We start from the raw sequence: 27963 nt of genomic DNA, 5'->3' as shown, positions 1-27963 counted from the left end.
ATGGCTGATAAGTCTATCTTGGTATAGATGACTGATAAGTCTATCTCTGTGTAGATGGCTGATAAGTCTATCTCTATGTAGATGACTGATATGTCTATCTTTGTATAGATGACTAATAAGTCTATCTCTGTATAGATAACTGATAAGTCTATCTTTGTGTAGATGACTGATAAGTCTATCTCTGTGTAGATGACTGATAAGTCTATCTCTGTGTAGATGACTGATAAGTCTATCTCTGTGTAGATGACTGATAAGTCTATCTCTGAGGTCCCATACCCTCCTAGCCATGTGACGTGTAGGTCACCTTAGCCTTTTGGCTCTAGCTCTAAATAACTAGCCTTTAGACTAGACAAGAGCTTTTGTTTTTCATTGAACTTAAGGTTGGTCAAGCATTTCACGCTTCTGTTGATAATGCTTATGTCGATTAGATCTAATATCTTTGGCTTGCGTTAAACACGTTAATACCGTTCTTGACTCATAAGTCAATTCTATACGACCAATGCTCAATACTATTGTCGAACTCGACTAATAAGTCACAACTTCACAATCAATACTAACACCATTGCCGCTTCTTGACTTATAAGTCAGTGCCATATCCACTAGTTTAACCACAAAACTCAAGCTTTAAACCAATTAAAATCACCTCAAACAACCATTTCTATAATCAAAACTTCTAGCTCAAAAACTAACTTCAAAACAGAGAAAGAACCAGAAAAATCAAGCTGAAACTTCACCTTAAACCCAGGTTTGCTTCCCCTTCAATGGATGAACAAAACCCTAGAACCTCAAGCCTTAATCTCCTAGCTTGAATCCTCAAATTGAGCTTCAAAAATTCAAAAAAAAATAGGAAGAGAGATGAACGGGAAGGAGAAAGAAAAAGAGTCTCTGTTTTTGCTTCAGCTCTTTTCCCTTCTACAGCCATCCAATTTAACATATATCCTTATGTCTAATGACCAAAATGCCCCCAATGCCTAATTATTTCCTTAACATCCACCAAGGGCACAAGTGTCATTTCTCCTCTAACCCCGTTAATCATAATTAACTTCCTCCAATTCCCGTTATTCCCAATATTCTCAAATAATTAAAAAATCATATCCCACTACCCTATAATTCCCAGTAATGTACTAATCATCAAATTACCCCGAGACTCACCCCGAGCCTGGAAATTAACCCCGTTATGACCAAATCGCTAACTTGCGTTCAAAGATTGTCTCATGCCGAATAGCTCGAACAAATCCACATTATAATGTGGCCTCATTCATAATTCACCAACATGCATGAAAATATACAAATATGCCCTCAATAGGCCAAATTAGCAAAATGCTCTTATAATGAAAAGTGGACCAATATGTATGCATTTATCATCATATAATAATATAACTCACATAATCATGCATATAATCATTTAATGGCATAATAAATCAATTATGGCCATCCCAGCCTTCTAATCATGGTCCTAAGCCTTATAAGGAAATTTGGGTACATTATAATGTGGATTTGTTCAAGCATACATATAAATCATAACCATGATCCTTAACGGGTCGAGCCCTACCTATGCAAACAAGGAATGCATTCATTAAAAAATTATCCAGACACATATCATTCAAGCATAACCTAAATCATGTTCATTCTCAGGGGTCGAGCCCTACACATAGTTATAATCAACAACCAGGCCAAGCCCTATTCACATATATCATGTATTGGGTGCAGTTCTCTTACCCTAGGTCCGAGAGCAATGTATACTATGAACAACCCTCGAGCACGATCCCAGTTTCGAGCCCCTAGCGATAATCTAGTCACAACCAATAGAGAATCTCGTCAAAACAAGCGAATACCTCTTGACTCACCCCGAGATGGGTACTAGGTCCTGTTGTGACTTTCCCGCTAACTTGCTCCCTAGAATCGCCTCATGCCGAGTAACCCAAATATACTCATATAATAATGTGGTCTCACACATATATGCACATATACTCCAAATATACCCGTAACGGGCCAAATTACGAAAATTTCCCTTCTAATAAGAAACGGGCCCACATGCATATTTAATACACCTAAAAATGCATATATAGTCATATTATAATCACTACAAGAATAAATACTTTCAATAAGACCGAAAAAGTATTATGAAATATATACCATAACACTTTTTGATGTGTTAAGGAAAGCGGTGTTATAGTAAGTCGGAGCACTTTGCATAACACTTATCAATAGTTATAGACATGTGTTATGGTATCACCTACAATAACACTTTTGTTGTGTTATTTTATAGTTAGATAAGTATTTCATTATGCTATTTATAAGTAGATAATATAACACTTTTTTGTACTTATAAAGTAGTGTTATGATACACTTCATAATAACACACTTTCTGCATTATAGAAAATAGTTTGTGTTGACCCTAAAAACGACTACTGATGACGTGGCGAGGATTTCTCACACGTGGCCAAAGTACTGCTCGACTATCGACCAAAAGCACATCGCTTCGTCAGGGTTTACCTTTTAGATACGACCAAGCTGGTCGTATAACTTGACTTGTTTCCTTCTTAAACTGTAATTTTGTAATTAATACATTTAATATTTCCTCATTATGACCTTGATACGCGGTTATTAAGGAAAGATAGGGCCCATTTGCCCATGTAACCCTCCTTGAGCCTATAAATATGCATGAATTAGCTCAAGGAAAGGACTTTTGGTTCCTAAATCTTTTTGCTAAAATAGAGAAAAAGAGAGAGCTACAGTGCGATTATCCATCGTTATATTGTAATTCTCCCAAAGTTGTTGAAACTCAAGAACCCTATTTCTTTGATCACGGCTTTGAGATTCAATCTTAATAATAGCACTAAGTGGACATAGGTCATGACCATCGTTTGGGGCCGAACCACTATAAATCCTTGGTGTTTTCTTCTCTTTTATTAGATTATCTTTCTTACTTGCCGTTTTATCTTTTGTTGTATATTTGACTCCGTGTCGTTGGCCAAATCATGGGTCAACAGTTTGCATAACATAATTTTATGCTTATAAACCAGTGTTATTGTAAAAGATACAATAACACATTTTTGGTATTATTCTAATATTTGGATAAGCTTGAATTATTATTATTATATAAACCTATACATTATAATTATTTTTTATTTCTTTAATTCAAACCCGCTTCATTTAATATACTTAAGACACCCTTAACATTGTACAAATATATTTTTGAGTACCAATTATATGGTTCATAACACATATAACCAAATAATTGTGTCAAAATACATTCAAGATTATCTGAAAAATAATCCAAAAGTCTTAAGATATTCAACACTGCCTAATTAACATAAACAAAACACTCTCACAATAGTCAACAAAATAGTCTTAAACAGTTGCATATTCAAAAGTAAAGGTAGGAATTCATGATCTTCCAAATGTCAGCACACCAAAGCCTTCTAGATCAGATTTTCTTTTGCACTTGACTTGTTGAATCTGGTAAATAAAACATAAAAGAAAAACTAATGAGATCATGAAATATCATATCATTCATCTAAAATAGTCAATAATGCTATCATAATCTTGGATTGCATATCGGTTAATGTTGAACAAGCATTATATAATTAAATAACCAAATAAATACCTCTTGGAATAACCTTTTGAGTTGAACCAACAACTTCTCGTATAGTAAGCATCGCATAGTTAGGACGAAATAAATAAGCACCAGGCACAACAGCAACATCAACCCATACACACAAAAAATTTGGTCCAAGAGGAATTCTGTGCACCTCTAAGTCTGGATCACTAGAATCCCAACGGCCTTCAGCAATAATTGCATCTGACCAATTGAGCGAGTAGCAAGCATTCCTTGCTTCTGTAAAGTTATGGACCTTTTTAACTCCAACACTGTGCAAAATTAATTTTGAAGACAGTATATTAATTTTTGTATTTGTTTCCTTAAAAAGAAAGAATTTTTTTTGAAGATTTACCTTAGGAAAAGGAATATTGTTGGATTGTGGAATATTGTGGGCATTTATGTATATATGATACAGTGCTAGAACATTACAGAGGATAAAAATTAAAGAATATAAGAGTTCTTATGTATATATGATAACAATTACTACAAACATGTTTTTCTATCCCTGAAATTACGTGTACAAAAATCTCTGAAATTTGGTATGGTTTCCATTCAATTTTTCTATAACTGAATGTTCATTATCTGATTTAGACTAGCCATGTTTAAACACAAGTAGGGTTAGGTGTGAAGAGCTCATGGAGGCATTATCAGATTATGCGTTTTTCCAATCACAACTCATATGTATAATGTTTTATTATTCAAACCCTAAGGTTGGGGAAATGAAAACTACCCTTATTCACACCCCAGGTGAGATATCTATCAATATAATCAAACAAATTCAAGCAAACACAATTTATTTGTAAGAAGATAATACATAATTCTAGATAAAATCTGACATCATTTCCCATATAAAAGCTTACCTAACTATCTATCAATACCAAGTAAAAAAATTCAAACAACACACAATAAGTTTTCTTCTTTATATCACTGCAACACACAAACAAATTTTCCAGAACCTACTTCTGTAAGACACACAAGTTTTCAACCTTCGGTTATCACCGCAGCACACAAGTTTAATCTTAGAACCTACTTCTCTACGAATGAATATTTAAGATATTGAAACTCCTCTAATATTTGTAAGATATTAATAAAAGAGTTAAGAGAACACACTTCCGTACCTCTTGCAATTAATAATCAAGTTAATTAACTTTGCAATACTCCTCGCCAATTCAATCCATAACCTAAATAATATAATCAATACCTAAAAGATTAATACAAAATTGAAATTAAGTGATACAATAAAACCATAAAATTCATGAAATAACTTGTTACGAGTCTTAAAATCATAAACTATATTCATTAATGGTTCAAACTTAACATAAAGAAACATATTCCAACTCAAATGTCTAAAAAAATCATCATTTTCATAATCATCATCATTTCCACTCATTCTATCTTAAATTCAGCTACTAAAAAACTACAATAAACAATATTTCAGTGTAATGACCCAACTACTCTAGACTTTGGACCATTAATGACAACTATACATAGACACTAATTCTTTTAATAAAACTTACGAAAACATACATTTGAAATAACATATCTTTATTAAAGGTTTAAAACTATATAAAACTCATAAGTAAGATATGGGATCCCATTGTTGTTAAAAGAAAAACATAACATAATTTTAAATAACATGAATTACATAATAAAGTGCAGAAAAATACATATAAAATTTAAAAAGACTTCATCCTTGATCGAACTCTCGGTCCATTGACTCCACTCCGCCTCAACACACATCCCCAAGCTTCCAAGAACTTTTCCCGCCACTAAAGCTATTTTCCTGCACATATAAACAAAAAGGAGTGAGCCTAATGCCCAGCAAGGAAAACCTAACACATAAATCATATACATCATATTCATATCAACATATACTAAACCGTATCATAACATATGTCACATATACTATAATGGCCATTATTACTTGGGGTCCCATAAACTAAACAAGTCATATGCCCATTAGATTAGTGGCGCTTGCTAGCTAAGCAAGTCTTATGCCCATAATTTATTGGGGCTTGTTAGTTGTACGGGTCATATCCCCAAGTCTACAATTATACATATTATAGCATATTACATAACACATAATCATAAGATAACATTTATCATAACATATAAATCATATCACATAACACATAAATCCTATCCTATTTTCCTTACCAAAATTACCGGGATATGAGAACAGGTTTGGGACCTTGGAACACTCCTAAAAACCATTTATAACAGGGTGAGTATACTGAAGAAAAGTAATGAGAAAAATGGACGAACTATACCATCAAGAATATACTTACCAAAAACCTTATGTTCAAGATCTTAGATTTCCTAACCAAGAATAAAGAATAGAGTTAGGATGTTGAGTAGAAAACTATAAGAATTTTAAGGAAAGCAATACGGAAATGGACTAGAGTTTTGGAATACCTTGAAGGCTTCTATGACCGATCTAAACCTTGAACCGAAATGTGCTATAAACCTTACTTCCCAAGTGTTTGATAAGCTTATAATGATTAAGCTTATAATCCCCAACCCAAGTGTTTACACTCTCAATAATAACCTAGCAACTTGCAGCCTCTGAACTTAGCTTGATGAATAAATATATGGCTGGGTACTAGGTCCTATTTATAGATTTTAAGGATGAAAAGATCTCCATTTAACTTGAATAAAAATAATCGCTTTTTAAGTGAAAAATATTTGAATTATCGTTCAGCAGATGCTGAAGACTCGGTCAGAAAGATGCTGGACTTATCAAGAGGTTAAAGATTAAGAATGGGAACATTTTCAAAAACTTTCAAAAATATACTAAGGAGCCGATATTTCGCCCCTTGTAGGCAATATATCGCCTAGGCCAGCATGCCCGAGGTGATCGTGCGAAGTTTCGTGTTTTTCGTATCCCCATACTGCGACATATCGCCCCCTATAGCTGCGATATATCAACATACGCTGAATATTTAATCACGAAATTGCACATTTTCAGCCTAATTTGAATTGAGAAAACAACCTTGACTAAGTCCTCTAACGTTTTCCAAGCTGCTTACAAACCCTAGGATATTCAAATATTAATCTTAATAAACTTATTCCTCAAAAATACTTAATTATCATTAAACATACACATGACAAGTGCTACTATCTTATTGGGTCTTATCTAAACCTTATAATATAATAAATATTATCATCAATATCAGTCATATTAATCAAACCTTCGGTTAAAATTAATATTCTTAAACTATAGGTTAAACTTAGAAAATCTACAAGTGCTACTATGAGTGTCCAATTAAATCCCGATCTGAACAAAAATCCACAGTCATAAAAATACTACTACTGTTACTATTATACTACTATCTAACTAGCTAAGTAAAGTTCTTGGACCCTACATTCAGCTACTTAAAAACAATATGTAACAAAAAATATATATATACCTCAACCATAAAATATGCATACCTCAACATAGTACCGAAGGTTGCTAGAAGCATGTATGTGCCCTGTGCTGAAATATGACTGAGCATATTCTTCAATGCTCTCTACCCTGCAAAGTATTGTTCAGAATAGTTTAGGAAAACTCCTGATAATAGATTTTTTAATTAAAGTTCATACTTTGAAAACAAATATCGGCAAGATCAAAATAATTAGTCTAGCCCCAATCTAATGTGAGTTAATATACAACATATAGTTAGAAAGTGACAAGGCAGCAGACCTTCCATGAAAGCAATAATAACTAATGAGTTGGGTCCCATTTAATTTCATAAGATACTTTTGGAACATAAACTTTCTCAGAGAAACAGAAATTTTGGACGTGCCCAGTTTGAAAAAAAAAAAAGTTGGTTGTGATTAGAAAAATTACCTGTAAATTTACCATGATTCCCCCACTTTGACGTAGGCCTTTTTCTGAACGATCAACCATCCAATTTATTTGTTCAACCATCTGCGCAAACATAATTCAATTAGTGTTTACCAAACTTGAACAACATCTACTTTTTGCTTTATAAATGCTTATAATTTTGCCCGTGTGTAAAGTCAATATAGTAATTGCAACATATTTTACCGTTGTCTTGACTAAGAATACTTCCATTTGACCAAATAAAAAATCTAAGCCAAAAAAATTTTACAATCCAAGAACTTTTAATAGAATGACATATTACTCCATTCTGCAAGTGAAAGTTTGCTACAGAATCAAGGGATTTTCCTCTCTTGTTCTCTTGCAAAAGGTACCTTGGTCATAGAATTCATATCTGAATACAGAAACAAACAGTGTAGATCCCTTCATCATTGTACTCTGGAGTAATAATTACTTATGATATTCGTGGAACTTCTGTTAAAATAGCAACATCACTTAGAAACCAGCAATCACCCAATCGACCCTGTTTCAAACACAAATAAACCTATTATAGAAGAAGTTAAGCAAAGAAAAACTTCAGTGTCAAGTTGTAAAAAAATCTAGACCTGACAAACATCAGAAGGATTGGAAACCCCATTAAATAAGCATGGTCGAGCATCAAGCCAGCTCTCCTTTGCTATATCAACAGGCCTCATCCAATCAGAAACAACATAGATAACAAGCAAATACAAAAAATAGAGATTAAGAAAATAAATTCAAAGTACCAAAAAAGAAAAAGGAATATTTTTCATAAACTTACCTGTAACTTTTGAGGGGGATTGTCTGGATCTACAAATAATGATTGATCACTTAGAGGGAACTCTTGATCTGTAAAATGTGTTTCGCCCCTTGCAGTAAGGGATTTCCCATCAAATTTTCTGCTGAAATTCAGTGCCTTGAAGGCAAACAGGTCTAGACTCGGGTTGAATCATCACAGCAATTAAAAAACTAACTTTTTTAGTTTGACATATGTTGGGATCAATCAGACCGTAATGTCTCCCACTTATAGTTGGTTCATCATCAAGAACACAAACAGCATCCACAATACACGTGTGTCAATAAATACAATAACTTTTAGTGATTACCATTAACGTGGCCAAAAAAAATACATAAAGAAAAGGGATATAAACAAATAGAAAATAAAAAGAGTTGCATACTATTGAAGAAACAACATCAGGTCCACTTATCTATTCTTATCCTAGATGGAGGCAACATAAATACCACGTACAAAATGAAAGGTAAGAGTGGAGATTATCATGCTCTTAGGGCCAAAAAAAATGTTGGAGCTTATTTGTTCAAGTCAGTATTGAGATGGCTAATTAAGATTCAAACCCCATTGGACAGTATGTGGATGCGAGAAAGAAATAAGGAGCTTTAATGCAACCGCACCTTGGTTGATTTAAAACATGAAAATTTAAGCAATAGCATGCTAGAGATGCTGATGTATACATTACTAATTACAGAGTCTTAAGTGTCTTACACAGCTTAAACACTTTTATACAGTGATAATAATAAACAAACCTGAAGGGCTTGACGAGCTAACTGAGTTGAACGTATCCTGCGAGCAATGTTAGAAACTCTCTCTCGAGCAAAAGAATCATCAAGAACAGAATCACCTCCTACAGCACGAACAGCAGCTGCCATGGCTGTTGCTTCCCTGTTTCTAGCATTAGGAATAAAGGATATGAGAGAAGCTTCTATCTCCTTCCATTTACGTTCTTCCTTCTCCAAGAGGGCCTTTTGTCTTTCTTTACCTCTACCCTCCTCTTCACGTCCTTCCATTAATAGCTCCTCTTCCATCTCTTTCTCTTTTATGTAACTGCAAATTGGTACATACAAGAGTATTTAGAAACTCGCACAAGAAACTGCACAGTCTCATACATCGTAAAAGAACGATTTTCCTTTTATGAGCATTTAAAGGTAAGTCAAAATATATACACGTATTTATTTGCACATTAGAAAATTTGAATAATTGAATTCAAGTGTCAAAACTCAACATGTTCACATATATTCTGATGCATTCAGAATCAAGAAAATTTCTCCGGCCATCGGAATATATGCTGTAATTCCATATCAAAATTCCATCTCATGCAAGTAAAAGGAAAAATACAAGAAAGATATGGATCTTAACAATGGTATTAGATATAATTCTTAACTGATGAAGACACTCTTATCCATCCTTTGGAAACATTAGCACCAAAATACCATAATTATAAAATTAAGGACCTTGAACTAAAGTTATGTGCACCACAACAAAATGCAGAGTAAGCGTGCACACACAAGCACGAGAGAATAGTTTCTTCAACATGCAAGCTGGAGTATCTCACAACAATATTCGCACCTTTGTGGCAGATCTAGCAATAGCTTGAATAACAGTTTCCTTGCCGAGAAAGTGAATGACATCTTCCATCATCTAAAAATATAAAATAAAATGACATTTATTTTAACAAAGTTATTGAATTGTATAATATTTTTTTTACTAATAAAGGTGAACAACTGGTAATACATCCCACTAGATGCAATATTGAGCTTTGCAAATTGAGAATGATGTGAACAAACCTTGAGAGTCAAGCAGGGATGGGACACAGCAAAACCAAAGGAAACAACAAGGGTAACTGCTGATACCGCAGCACCAGCAAATGGACGATAAATTTTCAAACTGGCAACAACACCCCAGCCTTCGGTTGCCAATGCAATCCCATAGAGCATCAGAAATGCAACACTAAAAAGGAATTCAAGTGAGAACACATCAATAACTAATAATGTCACATCATGTGTTGTCTATGGTGATATGATCAATCAGTAAGACAGTAATTACATTGGCTATCATCAAGACTAACCTGACATTCTTTCCACAATCTGCATGAGAATCATAAACATATATAGGGAGAACTCGGGGAGAGTAAACTACATTAGGTGGTGAAAGAAGAACCTACAAAGAAACAAAGAAAAGGGAGCAAAAAGAAATAAGAAATGAACCCAAAGTAATGACATTTAAAACATTATATAAAAATACAAAAGTAGCTTATAGTCAATGCTCTCCCAACAAGAAGAAACAAGAAAGAAAAGTAACCAACAGACGCTCCCACAAATGGTTTCTCTGAAACAACAGCGATATCAACATGTTTAGCAGAAATAAGCAAAATGTAATTTATGCAATATCCTTGCAAAACCCAGCAAAAAAAAAAAAAAGATGACAAAACTAGTTTTTACCTCCAAACCATCCGACAATGAATGCTGCCAGAGCCAAAAGGAAAGCAAGGAAACAAACAAAGAATGTCTGAGTTCTTGTACAATGTCAAAAACTACACTTACACTCAATATTCCTCTCAACTTTCGACGCCAGTTCATGAGAGAGTAAATAAAAACAACGATGATAGGAACAGGAAAAAAAGGCACAATATAAAATTTAATTTTAAAATTTCAACATTCATGTCTATGAGTGATATTAGTTAATGAATACTGAAATGCAGCTTAACAAACCTTTCTCTTTTAAGTAACCAGTTTATCCATAAAAATTAAAATATAAAGCAATAAAACTAGTAAACAAGATGTGTCCACAGGCAGTGTAAACGAAGCACAACAATAACAAAATCTCCCTGCTATCCCTAAAGACTATACAAACAGAGATCTGAAGCATCATCCATGCAGCTTGGGCCAGGTGCACCCAACTAGAGTATCTAACTCTATCCCTAAGTAAGACTCTTCTTCACAAGGATCTACGAAAATTCTCTTGCTTCTTTCTAGCCAAATCACCTCAACTACAACTGAACCCTGCATTCCACATAATCCTACTTTCCCACTTAAAAAAATATCGAATCCACTGTACAATGCAAAAATAGATGAGCAGAATTTCTCTGCTATTTAGGAATTTTGAAAGGTAAATTTTACTTATTAAATGAAAATGAACAATAAAAAAAAAATATTCTACTGGTTTAAATAGGAGAATAGTTAGCATAATTTACCCATTTAAGTGACCTCAATACATTAAGCAACAAAAAAAAAAGTGACCTCGGTATAAAGTACAATTTAATGATAAGTGAAGGGTACATACCTCAAAAAAGAAATCAGAAATCAAACACAGGTGCTAAGCAGCCAAGCAAGAAAGCCATACTGCAGAAACACGGAATTTTTGGAGTGCATAACAAAAACTACAGTCAACTAAACGATTATGGAAGTCAATATTTCTACACTATTAATTGAACGAATAGAAAATTTTGAGTGCATAGATAGAATAAACAATAAGAAGACACGACCACCCCAGGTCTTGTAGCCAAAAAATTTGAAATGAATGGCAAATTTATATACAATGCGGAAGAACGATTTGAACGTTGTAGCCGAAGAACCAGTACACAAAGAGAAGAAAAAAGAAATGGTAGAAATGAATGGCAAGTTAGTATAAAAATTCAGAAAAATATAGTTATCTTCATGTTATTCTTTCACTTTTATTTTCCATATTAATATATATATATATATATTTTTAATAAGAGAGGAAGACCACATGTACATGAGTGCTCTACTCTCACAATTTATTAATAACCTCACTTGTGGGGGAGGAATACCATGATTACAAAAACCAAAACATCACAAAACTAAAATAAAAAGAAGGACCAAATACAATATGAATAACTCTTCGATATCTTACTGAAGTTGGGGAATCCATTCACGATTGTCCCCCAGCGAAGATTGTGGAATACTTAAGCTCCACCAAAAGTAAGTTTGTTTGATTGTTATCATTGTGGTGTCTAAACATTCATGATTTTCTTTAAAGGAGAAAACCCAAGCTGATCGGGTGGTGAGTAGTAATGGATAATATGCAGTTTTTCTCTTAATTTATGGAACAGAGTTTTGAGAGAATTTGAACTAGTGTGAGCTCTGCAAGAATGTTGCACCAAGCTCATGGGAATGGGATTAGAGTTTCCTTTTAGTAAGAAGATTCAAACTCTGTGGAACATATCTATGAGGACTTTATGCTGGTCTATATGGTTAATGACCAGAAAGAAATAAGAGAAAATTTAAAGATGTTGAAGACAATGTGGACTGTTTATGCCAAAATTAAATTTAGACTGTCTTTTTGGCTAATTGATGTAAAAGATTCTGTGAAGAATAGGAGTTTTTTTTTTAATTTTATTTTTATTTTCTTATAGTCTGATTTCCTTTTCCACAATTGTTTATTTGTATTATTATCACTACTCATTAATACTATTTTCATTTTTATTAAAAACTAATGATTATATATTAAAATAATTATACATACAGGAACCTACTAAAAATAAGTGGCCAACTCTTTAAAAAAAAAAAAGTGTCCAACAAAATTTTCTAAACATTTTCTTTGGCTATGTATTAAATTTGATTTAATCAAACTTATATCATTCACTTCTGATTGTTTACTTAATTGTTCATTTCTTTTGGGTCGTGTAGTTATTTTCAACTCAGAACCAACTTTTGAAATATTAGGGGTTTTTATTTTGTTAGTTTATTGGAGTAACTTTGTGTTGTCTGCATGCATAGTTATGTTTATTGCAAATTAAATGCCCAAAACGGATATTCATTTAGAAAATTCAAGCCTAGAAGAGAAGCATACCTTGCGGGATTTCGAGGTCATAGCCATTTCTTCTGCTTGAAGTGAACATAGAAAAGCAATTATTGAACAAACATCGAGAGATAGCAGCAGCACTGCAATCCCAAATTCAAACTACATACAACAAATTATGTAGATGAGCACACATGACAGACTGAGATCATATTTAAATATGCTTATCCTATATGACTGAAGTACGCATAAAATCCACCAATGTCATTGCCACCTCATAAACAGCCATTAACAAAAATAGAAATTACTTACCTGTTGGTGGGTGGCACTTATTATTTGGATCATCTTTGGGCGGAAAATTGCCACAAATATCGTTTCTAGGACAAACACAAAACTAAACAGAACCCATGCTCGCTTTGGAGTTCCTATTACATGGTGCAAAACAAGCCTGGATAACTGAAGCCATTTTTCAAGCCCGTGAAGCCTCAGCTCTTCTGACAAAGAAATTTGATTTGGTAATGCATTCTCAACACTATTGGAGTCAACGATTGTGATATCAGTATTGTCACAATGATCTCTATCAGCGTCCAAACTACTCCTCTAAAGTAAAGCAAAAATAGTTGGATCCAAGCTCTTCTCCTTCAACATCATAACAAAGTTAGGATCCAAACCCTTATCCTACAGTAGGTTAGCCAGTTCACGATCACCTTGTCTTGCTCTTCGCTTCAACATGGATGTGATCCTAGGGTCATTCAACCTTTATTGCAAAGCCATAGCTAAATTTAAATCAAAAGTTTGTTGGTTTGCGGAATTAGAAGTGCTAGATTCATGGCCTTAGCTTTCAAGACCACTGCTGGAACTAACCACCAAGGAATTATTGTGATCAAAGTTTTTTTTCTGCGGAATATGTTCCTAATTCTGCTTCTTTAATTACCGAATGGAAAGAACTGCTGCGCAATGCTAAACTTGGCCTTCCACTATCTATGCTCTTATCGCTATTAATGCCTTCACGGGAACTTGCAGTTCAACATAGAACATTCCAGTTGTTAGCATCTTGTGTTGTAGTCCTATTGCTAGCTTCAATAACATTACCAAGAGGACCAGCTTTGACACTACTACTGCATTTCATGCTAGAGCCACAACCTTCAGATGAGCTTGATGAACTGTTCTGTTCCTTCCTACGAAACCCCTCTCGAAGGCGAATAACAGTGCTCTGTAAGGCATCTCTCCTTGCAGCTAATGGGTTTGAAACTGAAAAATGTCGAGAAATAGTAGCCCCCAATAGCACAGAAGCTACAACTGCATAGCTAATGCCATGCCCCAAGTACCTAGCAAGAAAGAAAATTGGAAACAACTTACAAAAAGTAATCCAAAACCAAGAGAGCATTTATTTGGAAAAATCTAACAGGCAATTACAAACCAGTAATGGACTCAAAAGCAAATGAGAAAAACCCGTGAAGTGCCAGCAACAAATAGTGCTACAACACGACTTTGAAGAAGCTGGAAACCATACAAGCATGCTCCCATGTTCCCATCTGTAAAATTAAACATATATGTAAGAATTTGTGTATGACTCTAAGAACATCCTCACTTTTTTCTAACTCTTAATATTAGTGTTATGAAAAGTAAAAAAACTAGATAAAAAGTGAAAGCAATCCAACAAACCAAGAATAATAACAGCAGCTGATGTGGTAGCACCAAGCCATCGTGCTTCCTTCGCAGTCAGACCATATAAGATGGAATATACCAGAAGTACTACAAGTGAGCCAAGGTATAGCAGCCCAAGATGTGAAGCCCTAAACAACCATTACAAATTTAGGGAAGAAGATAAGAAACAACGTTCCAAGAAAATCTTAGCCCAATAACAAAATGAATATCCAACCGTTTTAATAAGATACATTTACGAGGACTTGAACCCTGCATTGCTCACACTTACCCACCCAACCACTTGGACTAATCACACACACACACACAGAAATTAGATCTTGAGCCACACAGATCCTATCTCTAATTTGGAGATAACATTAACTGAAACAAAAGTACAAGGATTTATACAAAAATAAATAAATGCTATCAAAACTTATTGACTATGTCTTAAAATTAACAGGACCCATTGTCTTATCTGAACATGCAATATAAAAGCAACACGAGACTCATAATAAAGCTGTTACAAAAACAGACATATAATTTTTCGACAATAAGTAAGAATTAAAAATGGTAGAGACTTTACTAAACAAATCTAGATCAACAAAAACACAAACGATCGGCAAAAATGAGTATTGATATAAATAGGTTATACTATGACTTGCCTGCTAGATTGTCGAGTATAAAGCTCATTAGGGTCTGGTGGTTCTGGTAAATAAGCCACAGGACCCACTTCTATACAATCAGAATAGGCAAATTTGTATGCCTTCCTTACATACTTATCCACATCTAAGTCGTTTCCTGTGAAAATGGATAGAGGCGTACAAAAAGGGGGGAAAAACAAACAACTCTGAAAATAAAAAATGATTGCAAATGATACAAACTAATAAACAGTAAGATTCAATTGCTACAGCTAAAGCAGAAAACATAGAAACAAATGACGAAAACTCCAGACAAGAGAAATGCATGTACCATTAAACACCATTCTACATGTAAAGAATTGATATGATATCAAATTATATATTTACCTATGAATATTCCAACACACACTGCAGAAGACAAGGAAAATATGTATGTTGCAAACCACGAAACAATTGGCAGTACATCGGTAACCACCAAAGCAACTGCGGAAGCCATAGCCCAGCCAATATAAACAAATGATGCATACGGAGAGCTAAATCCTTTCTGCTCACCAGTCAACCCCTTGTATGACAAATCATCTAAAGTCTTTGCTGAGACAATTCCACCAAGATCAAATACAGATCCAGTGAACAGCACCATACACACAAAAAGAACAATACCTTGAAATTAAAGCACCAAAACCACAGTTCTTGAACCTTAAGTGTTCGGGGACTGATGAGGAGAAGCCGAGAGGTGTGAGTGCATGATCGGAACCGCCGAAGATGGAGCCGAATGACTGGAAATGCGGAAGATCCGACCGTTGTAGACAGAGCAGTGGGCTGACTTCGGAGACACTATAGGCGATCGGAAACACCGTCGATGATCGTAGGAGTCGAACAAGATATTTTTTCCTTGGAAACATAGTCGATGATTTAAGGCGATAGAAAATTGTTTAGAGGTTTGGAAATAAAAAAGTAGAGGAAAATAAAAAAGTAAAAGGTTGAAGATAACTTTACAAGGAATACGCGGGCTCCAATATTTTTGTACCGCCAATTTTTTTTTTCTTTGCCACCTATTATTTTATTATTTGATGTATCATAATACTTTTTCAGTAGTATTATTCATATGTTATGAAAAGGGGTATTTGGTGTAGTGAATATAACTCACATAATCATATAATGGCACACATATATATTACAAAGACACATAACTTTCTATAAATTGTCATCCTAGCCCCCTAATCAAGGCCCTAAGCCTTATTAGGTAATTTGGGATGGTACAACTATCCCCTCCTTACAAAAATTTCGTCCTCAAAATTTTAACTGAACAACTCGGGGTACTGATTCTGCATATATGCCTCCAGCTCCCAAGTCACTTCCTCGACCTTGCCATTCCTCCATAATACCTTAACTAAAGGTATAGTCTTGTTCCTCAGGACCTTGTCCTTCCTGTCTAAAATCTGAACTGTCTGCTCCCCATAGGATAAATCTATCTCCAGTTCTAGATCCTCGTAACTCAACACATGAGTCTCAAGTGATACATACTTCCTCAGCATGGAGATATGAAACACGTTGTGCACACTAGAAAGTGTAGGGGGGACGGCCAACCTATAGGCCACCTGACTGATCCTCTCCAGGATCTCAAATGGTCCAACAAACCTAGGGCTCAACTACCCTTCTTCCAAAATATCTTCACCTCTCTCAGTGGTGAAACCCTAAGGAAGACATAGTCTCCCACTTGGACCTCCACGTTTGTAATGGCCCAAAAATTACAAATAAGGCTTAAGGGCCTTGATTAGTGTGCCGGGAGGGCACAACTGGAGGTTATGTGAATTAATGGTGTGAGAATGCATGTTTATGAGTATTGGATAAGCATGCGGGCCCTGTTTGGCTGGTAAGGGCATAATTGTAATTTTGGCCCATTAGGGCATAAACGTGATTATTTGTGGTAAATTATTGACACCACATTATTATGTGGATATATGTGTTTGCAGCTTTCGGCACGAGGCGATCCTAGGGAGCAAGAAGCGAGAAAGTCACAAGGGGACCTGATACTCGACTCCAGGTGAGTCATGGGGTATTTGGGATATTAGATAGTCATTTGGGTTATTGGGTTATGGAAATAAATAATTGGAGATATATTTGAGGTTAGGAAGCCTAGGTGGGAATACCGGGGAATTTTACTATTTTGCCCTCGGGGACGTTTTCGGTACCCGAGCCTCGAGATTGACTTGATTAAGTTAGGATAGGTTAGACAAAACTTAGAAATTGGTGGAAACATCAGGAACTGACCCTCCTTTCTCCCTTTTCTTTTCTCTCGAGGAAAACTATTGAAAACTAAGGGGATTAGCTTGAAACACAGGGAAATTGAATGGAAGATTTGGAGGATTAACTCAGTGGAGGCTAAGGAATCTAACTAGAAACTAAGGTCAGCATTGAATGACATTTTTGATCAATTGATTATGTGGTTTTGGGGCTAGAGTTCTAAGAGTTCTTAGGTTCTCAATTTCAAGGATGAATTAAGGCAAAAAGCTTAGGTGTTAGCTCAGTAATTGCTTGGAGGATTGAGTCTTCAGTGAAGGTAAGCTTGAATTGATGATCTAATGTCTGAATTTCAGTGTTTTCTTGATTGGTTTTGGGATTCTTGTATGTGTGGGTTGCAGAAATAAAACTGGTGTTTTGATGGGTTTCTAGACTAGATTTATGCTAGCTTATGTTACTGAAATCATGCAAGAATGTTTGTGATTATTGGAGTATGTTATTGGGATGATTATGAGAGGTTTTGAGTGAGGTTTGAGAGTTGAAAATGGTGGTTTTTCTGGGTTCGAAGGGGTCGGGCCGCGGCATAGTTCTTGGTGAGCCGCGGCCCTTCGAAGCTGATGGGTGCTGGAGAAGGAGGGCGGGCCGCGGCATGGGGCATGTAAGGCCACGGCCCGTGTATATTTCTAGGCGAGGTTGAGCTTTGTTTGGGGCCATGCCATGGAATGAGGAGGCTTGAGCTGCAGCCCTTAAGGATATTTGTGTTTTTGGGTTTTAAGGTGTAGGAACTTAACCTATGGTGCTCGAGATCGATTCCACTACCGTGTTTGGTTGAATTCGAGGTCCCGAAGGCTAGAACTTTATCCAGAAACACTTATATAATTAATGATGGAATCCTTTACCATGGTTGTGACTAGGTGTACGCTTGGGCTCGGGGCAGGATCGTGCTCGAGGGTCATCTTTCCTAATTAAAGCACTTGGAATTAAAGGTAAGAAAACTGCACCTGTATATGTGGATAGGATGGGACTAAATGTTCCTTATATTTGTATGAATTGTTATATGACTGTGATAAACCATGTGAATATCTTGGGACTAAGAGCTCCCTATAAATGTATGAATGTCATGAGGTGGTATTATGCCACTGGGACATGTGCTAAACGGCCTAAGGGTGCCGAAATCATTACTTGCGCACAGGGCGCAGCTCGGCCACTGGTAGCTGAGGACAGCTTAATAATCACTGACCTCGGTTAAGCTTGCCGGAGTCAGTGACACTGGATTAAATAGAGGGTGCGGCCTACGGGCATTAACCCTATTTGTTGCTTGACATGTATTATATTGTTAATTATTTTGTATGATGTGATGAGTATCTGGAACTAGATCATTGGTTATTGATCGATGTGCTCCATTGAATGTATGCTATGGCTTCCTGGGTAATTGATTAATGCCTTGTAGATTATTTGGTTATGCTCTGTAAATTGCTTAGCTGTTAATACTGGTTATGTTATGTTTTCTTGCTGGGCCTTGGCTCACGGGTGCTATGTGGTGCAGGTAAAGGCCAGGGTAAGATGAGTTGACCATGAGTTAGAGAGATCTAGGGGTGAGGGGTATATTGTCAGCTGCTCGGCTACCAGAGTCGAGGGATCGTATAGGGACGGGAACCTAAAACGTGTATTTTGCCATTAGAGTGGCTTGGCTATTTATTTGTTTTGGAAATTTTGTAATTACGTTATTTAAACCTTTATTTGGGATCCCATGTACCAAATATTTGTTTTAATGAAAATTATTCGTTTATAACCAAAATCTTTTAAACCTAACTTGTTTGTGTCACTAGATTCACGTTTTTATTTAAAAGACTTGATTAGCAACTCTGCATTATTTCAAATACACAGTGTAACATTCTTGGTTACCCAGGGCATTACAACTTTTTATCAAAGCGTCCTAGGTTTAAGGGTTCCTAGAGATAAGATGGACATGTACACTCGCCATTAAAGACAAGCTCGACTCAGGGTTCTATAATTGAATATATGAGACTATATGCTTCAGAGTGAGAGTGAATCTGTTAAGAGACAACCATGGGTTATAGGGGATATCACGTGGAGTACTTCAACTGGACTGAATGGAAACTAAGCTGACCAGTAGGGAATTTAGATGGGTATACAAGGAAAGATTGGGTGTGCTTTAGGGTCGAGCTACTGGTAGGTTCGGTATCAGGAACCTTTTGGAAGATAGTACTAGTTTGACAGAAAGAATTACTGGAGCAGCCGAAGAATTTTGACCTCAGATCAGACAGAGCATCATATTGTGGAAAATTATCGGCATCGTCTGTTAAGGATGAAGAGTTTTAAATGCCCGGTTATAAGACAGCACCATGTCTCCAGGAATTGATCTACGATTTGGTTATTATCAGCTAGGGATCAAGGAAATAGACATTTTAGGAATTACTACTTGTACCGAGTAGGGTGTGATGAATTGGTAACAAAGGTTCTTAACTGGTTCAAGCTTCAGCAACATAGGTAAGTTCTTCAAGCAGAAAATATAAGAACGGTGTGGACAAGTCTCCTTCGGGTCTACGGGCGGTATGTTGGATTACTCTCCAGTCAGAAGTGGGAAGTGAGCAACTATTACGCTGATAATGTTAGTACTAAGGAAGCAGGGTCACAGGTAAGGCTCCATGAAGTGTTAGTTTGGTCTCGCCAGAGGTATTCAGAATATTGCTACAAGAAGAAGAGGGGTCAGGTATGAAGAAATTTTATTTGAAGCCACAAAGAAGCTATTGAATAACGTCTGAAGGATAGGAAGCACAATAAGACTGGCAAGCGCGTCATCTACCACATGAGTATCTTCGCAGACAGCTACACCAAAGATTAGAGGAACAGTAAAACTTGAATTTAGACTGAATGGATAGTGTCAGATCAGAAGTTCAGAAGACAAGGTAAGAATTGATTAGCACTCGGTGATGCAAGGATATGCATGTTATGGTTGGATATAGAAGGGTAGCATAAAGGACCTAACTTCTGGTAAAGATACGAAACTGTGAGGGTTCATCACAGGTTGGGGCATGCCCAGACTCAGGCTGATGTGAGGATGGATCAAGTCTCGCGGAAGGTAAAATGGGAACATGATCAAAATACCTGAAGCGATAGGTAGGTAGTGTATGCATAGAGTAAGGTGATGAGCGTTTGGTCATTTGTAAGAAAGATAACGTTGAGACCAAGACTTAGTGGAATGTAATGAATGGGTGGTTGGTTTGATTGGAGGCAGATCTCTTACTTGGGAAGTGTGTGCCAGTTAAAAAGAACGTCATGGATTATAATGGACTGGATAAGGTAATGATTGAGTTAATATAGCCTTAGTGTGTGGTGATGGACAAGTACGTATTCCTTTGTACAATGGAATCCAAAGTGATGGTTAGGTGGAAACAGGGAAGAATCTTGTCAAGGTGTTATGAGTTAGGGTACCAAGATCGGATGAACGATCTGATGAAAATTTGGCATGGAGATGGGCATTCTAAATGGATATCGTTCCACCTCCTAGGGTATGTTGTACCGAGAAGTTTGAGCGGGTGACAGAATCTAGTAAGCTCGAATGTTGAAAGGTAAAGTGATATGATGGTAGATCATAGGAATGGAGCACGTTATTAGAAGTAAGGTGGTTGGCCAAAGAAAATTATAACTCAGCGAAATGAGTTAGCATAATTTGGTTCATATGAACTGGTAATGGGGCAGAGCATTGCTAATGCTAAATTGAGACCCTATAGTTTTTTCCAAGTTTTGGAAAGGGACCAGAGAGCGAAGAGAATAGAGTGGGAATCTGGAATTACTGATTGGTTGCAGATAGGATAGCAATTTGAGGGCTTAATAGTTATGTTAAGGGATTAGGCATTGAATGTGTAAACATTTGGGATATTAAGGAAAGTGTACTCTTTGATGAGACAGTCATGGTAATGGATGCTAGAGTACAGCTAAGGTGACATGGCCTAAGATATGGTAGGACAAAAATCAAGGAGTGCTATCCAAATTAGAGAAGGGAAAGATAGTGGATATTGCGATTCAGTATTAGCTTGGGGGGAAAACCAAGAGGTTGTTGGAATTCTTAAGGCAGGAGTGCCTGTCTATCTGAAAGGACATAGGAACTTGTAAATTGTTAACTTTGGAATACAAAGTTCTAGGATGAGAGATTTGTATCTCTCCAAGTGGGTGAAAACAAGGAAAAGTATGTTATTCTGACAAGGAAAAGGGGGTTCTGACTCCCGATTCAACAGGATTTCTGAGGTTGTACCAAGGGTTAGGCCGAGGGCCTATAAGCTTATTTCAACCTGGTAGGGGTGATGACTCATAAGTATTTCTAGCATCGAGAATAAATCAATGAAGCGATCGTTGTGAACTAAGCAGACTCTGGGGATTCTGCAGATTTGATGTGCAAGTAAAAGTTAAAGAAAGTATAGTTACTAGACAAGATCTTGTGGAACAATATTGTTACTCACGTTTGAGTGTTATCAAAGATTAAGAGTAAAGGCATTGGACCTTGGGAATTATAGTCAGAGGTATGAGGTTTACTATCTGATGTGTTCGAGTAAATTTCGAGGACGAAATTATTATAAGGAGGGGATAGTTGTAACGACCCAAAAATTACTGATAAGGCTGAAGGGCCTTGATTAGTGTGCCGGGAGGGCACAACTGGAGGTTATGTGAATTAATGGTGTGAGAATGCATGTTTATGAGTATTGGATAAGCATGCGGGCCCTGTTTGGCTGGTAAGGGAATAATTATAATTTTGGCCCGTTAAGGCATAAACGTGATTATTTGTGGTAAACTGTTGAGACCACATTATTATGTGGATATATGTGTCTGCAGCTTTCGGCGCGAGGCAATCCTAGGGAGCAAGAAGCGGGAAAGTCACAATGGGACCTGATACTCGACTCAGGGTGAGTCATGGGGTATTTGGGATATTAGATAGTCATTTGGGTTATTGGGTTATGGAAATAAATAATTGGAGATATATTTGAGGTTAGGAAGCCTAGGTGGGAATACCAGGGAATTTTACTATTTTTCCCTCGAGGACGTTTTCGGTACCCGAGCCTCGAGATTGACTTGATTAAATTAGGATAGGTTACACAAAACTTAGAAATCGGTGGAAACATCAGGAACCGACCCTCCCTTCTCCCTTTTCTTTTCTCTCGAGGAAAACTATTGAAAACTAAGGGGATTAGCTTGAAACACAAGGAAATTGAATGGAAGATTTGGAGGATTAACTTAGTGGAGGCTAAGGAATCTAACTAGAAACTAAGGTCAGCATTGAATGACATTTTTGATCAATTGATTATGTGGTTTTGGGGCTGAGTTCTAAGAGTTCTTAGGTTCTCAATTTCAAGGATGAATTAAGGTAGAAAGCTTGGGTGTTAGCTCAGTAATTGCTTGGAGGATTGAGTCTTCAGTGAAGGTAAGCTTGAATTGATGATCTAATGTCTGAATTTCAGTGTTTTCTTGATTGGTTTTGGGATTCTTGTATGTGTGGGTTGCAGAAATTAAACTGGTGTTTTGACGGGTTTCTAGACTAGATTTATGCTAGCTTATGTTACTGAAATCATACAGGAATGTTTGTGATTATTGGAGTATGTTATTGGGATGATTATGAGAGGTTTTGAGTGAGGTTTGAGAGTTGAAAATGGTGGTTTTTCTGGGTTCGAAGGGGTTGGGCCGCGGCATAGTTCTTGGTGAGCTGCGGCCCTTCGAAGCTGATGGGTGCTGGAGAAGGAGGGTGGGCCGCGGCATGGGGCATGTAAGGCCACGGCCCGTGTATATTTCTAGGCGAGGTTGAGCTCTGTTTGGGGCCATGCCGCGGCATGAGGAGGCTTGAGCCACAGCCCTTAAGGATATTTGTGTTTTTGGGTTTTAAGGTGTAGGAACTTAACCTAGGGTGCTCGGGATCGATTCCACTACCGTGTTTGGTGGAATTTGAGGTCCCGAATGCTAGAACTTTATTCGGAAACCCTTATATAATTAATGATGGAATCCTTTACCATGGTTGTGACTAGGTGTACACTTGGGCTCGGGGCAGGATCGTGCTCGGGGGTCGTCTTTCCTAATTAAAGCACTTGGAATTAAAGGTAAGAAAACTGCACTTATATATGTGGATAGGATGGGACTAAATGTTCCCTATATTTGTATGAATTGTTATATGACTGTGATAAACCATGTGAATATGTTGGGACTAAGAGTTCCCTATAAATGTATGAATGTCATGAGGTGGCATTATGCCACTGGGACATGTGCTAAACGACCTAAGGGTGCTGAAATCATTACTTGCGCACAGGGCGCGGCTCGGCCACTGGTAGCTGAGGACAGCTTAATAATCACTGACCTCAGTTAAGCTTGCTGGAGTCAATGACAGTGGGCTTGGCCTAAGTGAGCCATAGACATTGGATTAAATAGAGGGTGCGGCCTACGGGCATTAACCCTAATTGTTGCTTGACATGTATTCTATTGTTAACTATTGTGTATGATGAGTATCTAGAACTAGAACATTTTTTATTGATCAGTGTGCTGCATTGAATGTATGCTATGGCTTCTTGGGTAATTGATTAATGCCTTGTAGATTATTTTGTTATGCTCTGTAAATTGCTTAGCTGTTAATACTGGTTATGTTATGTTTTCTTGTTGGGCCTCGGCTCACGGGTGCTACGTGGTGCAGGTAAAGGCAAGGGTAAGCTGAGTTGACCATGAGTTAGAGAGCTCTAGGGGCGAGGTGTACATTGTCAGCTGTTTGGCTGCCACATTCGAGGGATCGTATAGGGACGGGAACCTAAAACGTGTATTTTTCCATTAGAGTGGCTTGGCTATTTATTTGTTTTGGAAATTTTGTAATTACGTTATTTAAACCTTGATTTTGGATCTCATGTACCAAATATTTGTTTTAATGAAAATTATTCGTTTATAACCAAAATCTTTTTAACCTAACCTGTTTGTGTTGCTATATTCACATTTTTATTTAAAAGACTTCATTAGCAAGTCTTGCACTATTTCAAATACACAGTGTAACGGTCTTGGTTACCTAGTGCGTTACAACGTTCCTCTGCTTTGGGTCTGAATAACTCTTCTGTCTACTCTGAGACGCGAGCATCTGAGCTCTAATCTTTTTAATAGCCTCGGTGATCCTCTGAACCACTTCAGGACCCAAATATTTCCTCTCACCTATCTTATCCAGTGAATGGGCGTTCTACACTTCCTACCAGACAACATCTCATAAGGCGCCACCCTAATAGTCGACTGGTAGCTGTTATTATAGGAAAACTCTATCAAAGGAAAATATTTACTCCAGGACCCTTTAAAGTCCACTACACATGCTCTCAGCATGTCATCCAGTATTTGGATAGTCCTCTCAGACTGACCATCGGTCTGAGGATGATAAGTTGTACTGAACTTCAACTGTGTACCCGTCACCTTCTGTAAACTTCCCCAAAACATGGAAGTAAAGATAGGGTCCCTATCAGACACAATAGACCTCGGAGTCCCATGAAGGCGAACTATCTCTCTCACATAGATATCTGCATACTGGTCAACCATGTAATTTGTCCTCACTGGTAGAAAGTGAGCTGATTTTGTATACTGTTCCACAATGACCCAAACTGAATCGTGCCGGCCCACTGTCCTGGACGATCCTACCATGAAACCCATCGCGATGTCCTCCCACTTCCACTCTAGGATGTCCAGAGGCTGTAATAGCCCTGCTGCTCTCTGATCTTCGTGCCTTGACCTGCTTACAGGTCAGGCACCTTGCCACATACTCAGTCACGTCCCTCTTCATTCCAAGCCACCAATATAAAACTTTCAAATCCTTGTACATCTTTGTGGAGCCAATATGTAGAGAATAAAGGGTAGTGTGAGATTCATCTGGAATCTCCCGTCTGATCCTAGTGTCCATCGGAACGCAGATCCGATCCTTGTATCTCAATATGCCCATGTCTGACGCTGTATAGTCCTTAGCTACTCCGATTAGGATGTCCCCTCTGATCTTTCCCAACTGTGGGTCACTTAACTGCTTCTCCTTTATCCTCTCCAAAAGAGTATACTGTAGGGTGATGTTGGCTAACTAGCCCACCACTATCTCAATACCTGCTCTAGTCATACCCTCTGCCAACTCCCTGGATATCTGCCTAGCACTATATAACTGTCTCGGACCCTTCCAGCTTAAGGCATCTGCTTCCACGTTGGCTTTCCCTGGGTGAAGAAGTATTTCAAACTCTTGTGATCTGTGTATATCTCACAACTCTCACTATATAAGTAGTGTCACCACACCTTTAGTGCAAAAACTATTGCTGCAAGTTCTAAATCATGTGTGGGGTACCTTTACTCATACTCCTTCAGCTGACGTGATGCATAGGCAATCACCTTCCCTTTCTGCATAAGCACACAACCTAGGCCCTGCCTCGAGGCGTCACAATAAACCACAAACTTGTCATGATCTATAGGAAGACTCAGAACTGGAGCGGTGACGAAGTTCTTCTTCTGTCTCTGGAAACTATCCTCGCACCTGTCTGACCATATGAACCTCTGATTTTTGCGTGTCAACTCTGTCATTGGTGACGCAATTTTGGAAAACCCCTCCACAAAGCTTCTGTAATAACCTGCCAATCCCAAGAAACTTCTTATCTCTGAAGAATTCTTCGACCTTGGCCAATCTCTGACCGCCTCAATCTTTGCTGGATCCACCATAATTATATCCATACTGACTATGTGACCTAAGAAAGTCACATGTGGCAACCAAAACTCACACTTCTTGAATTTCGCATATAGCCTATGCTCTCTCAGCCTCTGTAGTACTAATCTGAGATGTGCTCGTGCTCTATCTCTGACTGAGAGCATAATGTATATCATCGATAAAGACTCACAAACTAGTCCAGGTAATCTTTGAACACCCTGTTCATCAGATCCATAAATGTTGTTGGGGCATTAATCAGTCCAAATGACATTACCAAAAACTCACAATGCCCATACCGTGTGCAAAAAGATATCTTCGGTACATCCTCCACTCTGATCCTCAACTGGTGATAACCAGATCGAAGATCTATCTTGGATAATATTGTCCTACCCTATAACTAATCATACAAATCATCAATCCTTGGCAAAGGATACTTGTTCCTGACACTCAACTTGTTCAATTCTCTATAATCGATACTATAACACCCTACTACCCTAGAGCTGTTACCATGTGATTTTAAAAGATGCCTTTATCTCGCCAATCGAGATATTAGACTGAAAAGTGTGATTAAATCAAAAGAAAGACTTCTTTAATGAAAATAAAGTATAAAAGGGTTGGACATTCATTAAAATTATAAAAGTGTTATATTGGGATCCCAAAATACTGTTTTGAAATACAATTACAATCAAAAGATATGGGTACAGTCGACCTAAGCGAAAAAATCGAACGTTTACAACATGTCCCTCAAAACAACCCCAGCCATAGCGGCTAGGTAGGCAAAACATGTACATACCACTCCATGCCCTCCAACTCATGGTTGAACGATCCTTTCCTTGCCCTTACCTGCACCAAAGAGTACCCATGAGACGAGGACCAGCAAGAAAACTTCACAGCATAACATACAATAATTTAATTCAACGAATGCATAAGTAATCAAACGCGACAGATAATCTAAAGTTCCTATCTAAATTCACAATAGCACAACAGCATAACAGCACAACAGCACATCAACCCAACAAGCACAACAACATGACAACGCATAAGCACAACAAGCACAGCAGCATGACAACACATAAGCACAACAACGTCCTCCTCCGATTAGGGTGCATTACCAAGCACCAAGTCCACGGTCTTAACCGAGCGAGTGAGCACAACACCCATTGAGAGTCTCACCCTAGCAGCCTGCATTCAACACGCTTAATGGCGTACTCGGTTTTTGTCGTTCCCTTTGAGGGTCTCTCCCTCGCGGCCTGCATTCAGCATGCTTAATCCTGATCTCGGCCTTTGCCGCTCCCTTCCCTTGTTGTTCTTGGCCTATGTTGTCTCTAACCTTTGTCGATCACAGCCTTTGCCTACTCCAGCCTTTGCCCATCCCGGCCTATGCCGTCTCCGACCCTTGTCGATCCCAACCCATGTCGTCTCCAACCCTTGTCGATTCCGGCCTTCGATAATTCCGTCACAAACACACATATGATGTTATAGTTGCAAACCATACATAGAACACTAAGCACAATATAGCTTTACGGGCATAGACAATTTTCTTACCTTGTGTCCCAAGCTGACAACCCAAAGTTATCCCGAGCATGAACCCTAAACTCGAACCTGAGTGGAAAAAACCTAGCCACAACGTAAAGATAAATATCCATCACGATTTAAATTAAGAAAAGCCTTTAGAATAGCATACTAGCCTTTGGGACCTCGAATTCTACTAAACCGGGTAGTAGGATCCTTCCCGAGCCT

General features: G+C 37.4%; 1 pseudogene; it reads right to left on the bottom strand.

Moving 5' to 3' along the window:
• Positions 1–7818: 7818 nt before the first annotated feature.
• LOC133806449 (calpain-type cysteine protease DEK1-like) lies at positions 7819–15927 on the bottom strand (annotated as a pseudogene).
• Positions 15928–27963: the final 12036 nt, after the last annotated feature.

The sequence above is a fragment of the Humulus lupulus genome, chromosome X (assembly GCF_963169125.1).
Source record: "Humulus lupulus chromosome X, drHumLupu1.1, whole genome shotgun sequence".
NCBI classification, from domain to species: domain Eukaryota; kingdom Viridiplantae; phylum Streptophyta; class Magnoliopsida; order Rosales; family Cannabaceae; genus Humulus; species Humulus lupulus.
Note: the sequence above shows the minus strand (reverse complement) of the source record. Positions and strands in the feature narration are given on the sequence as shown.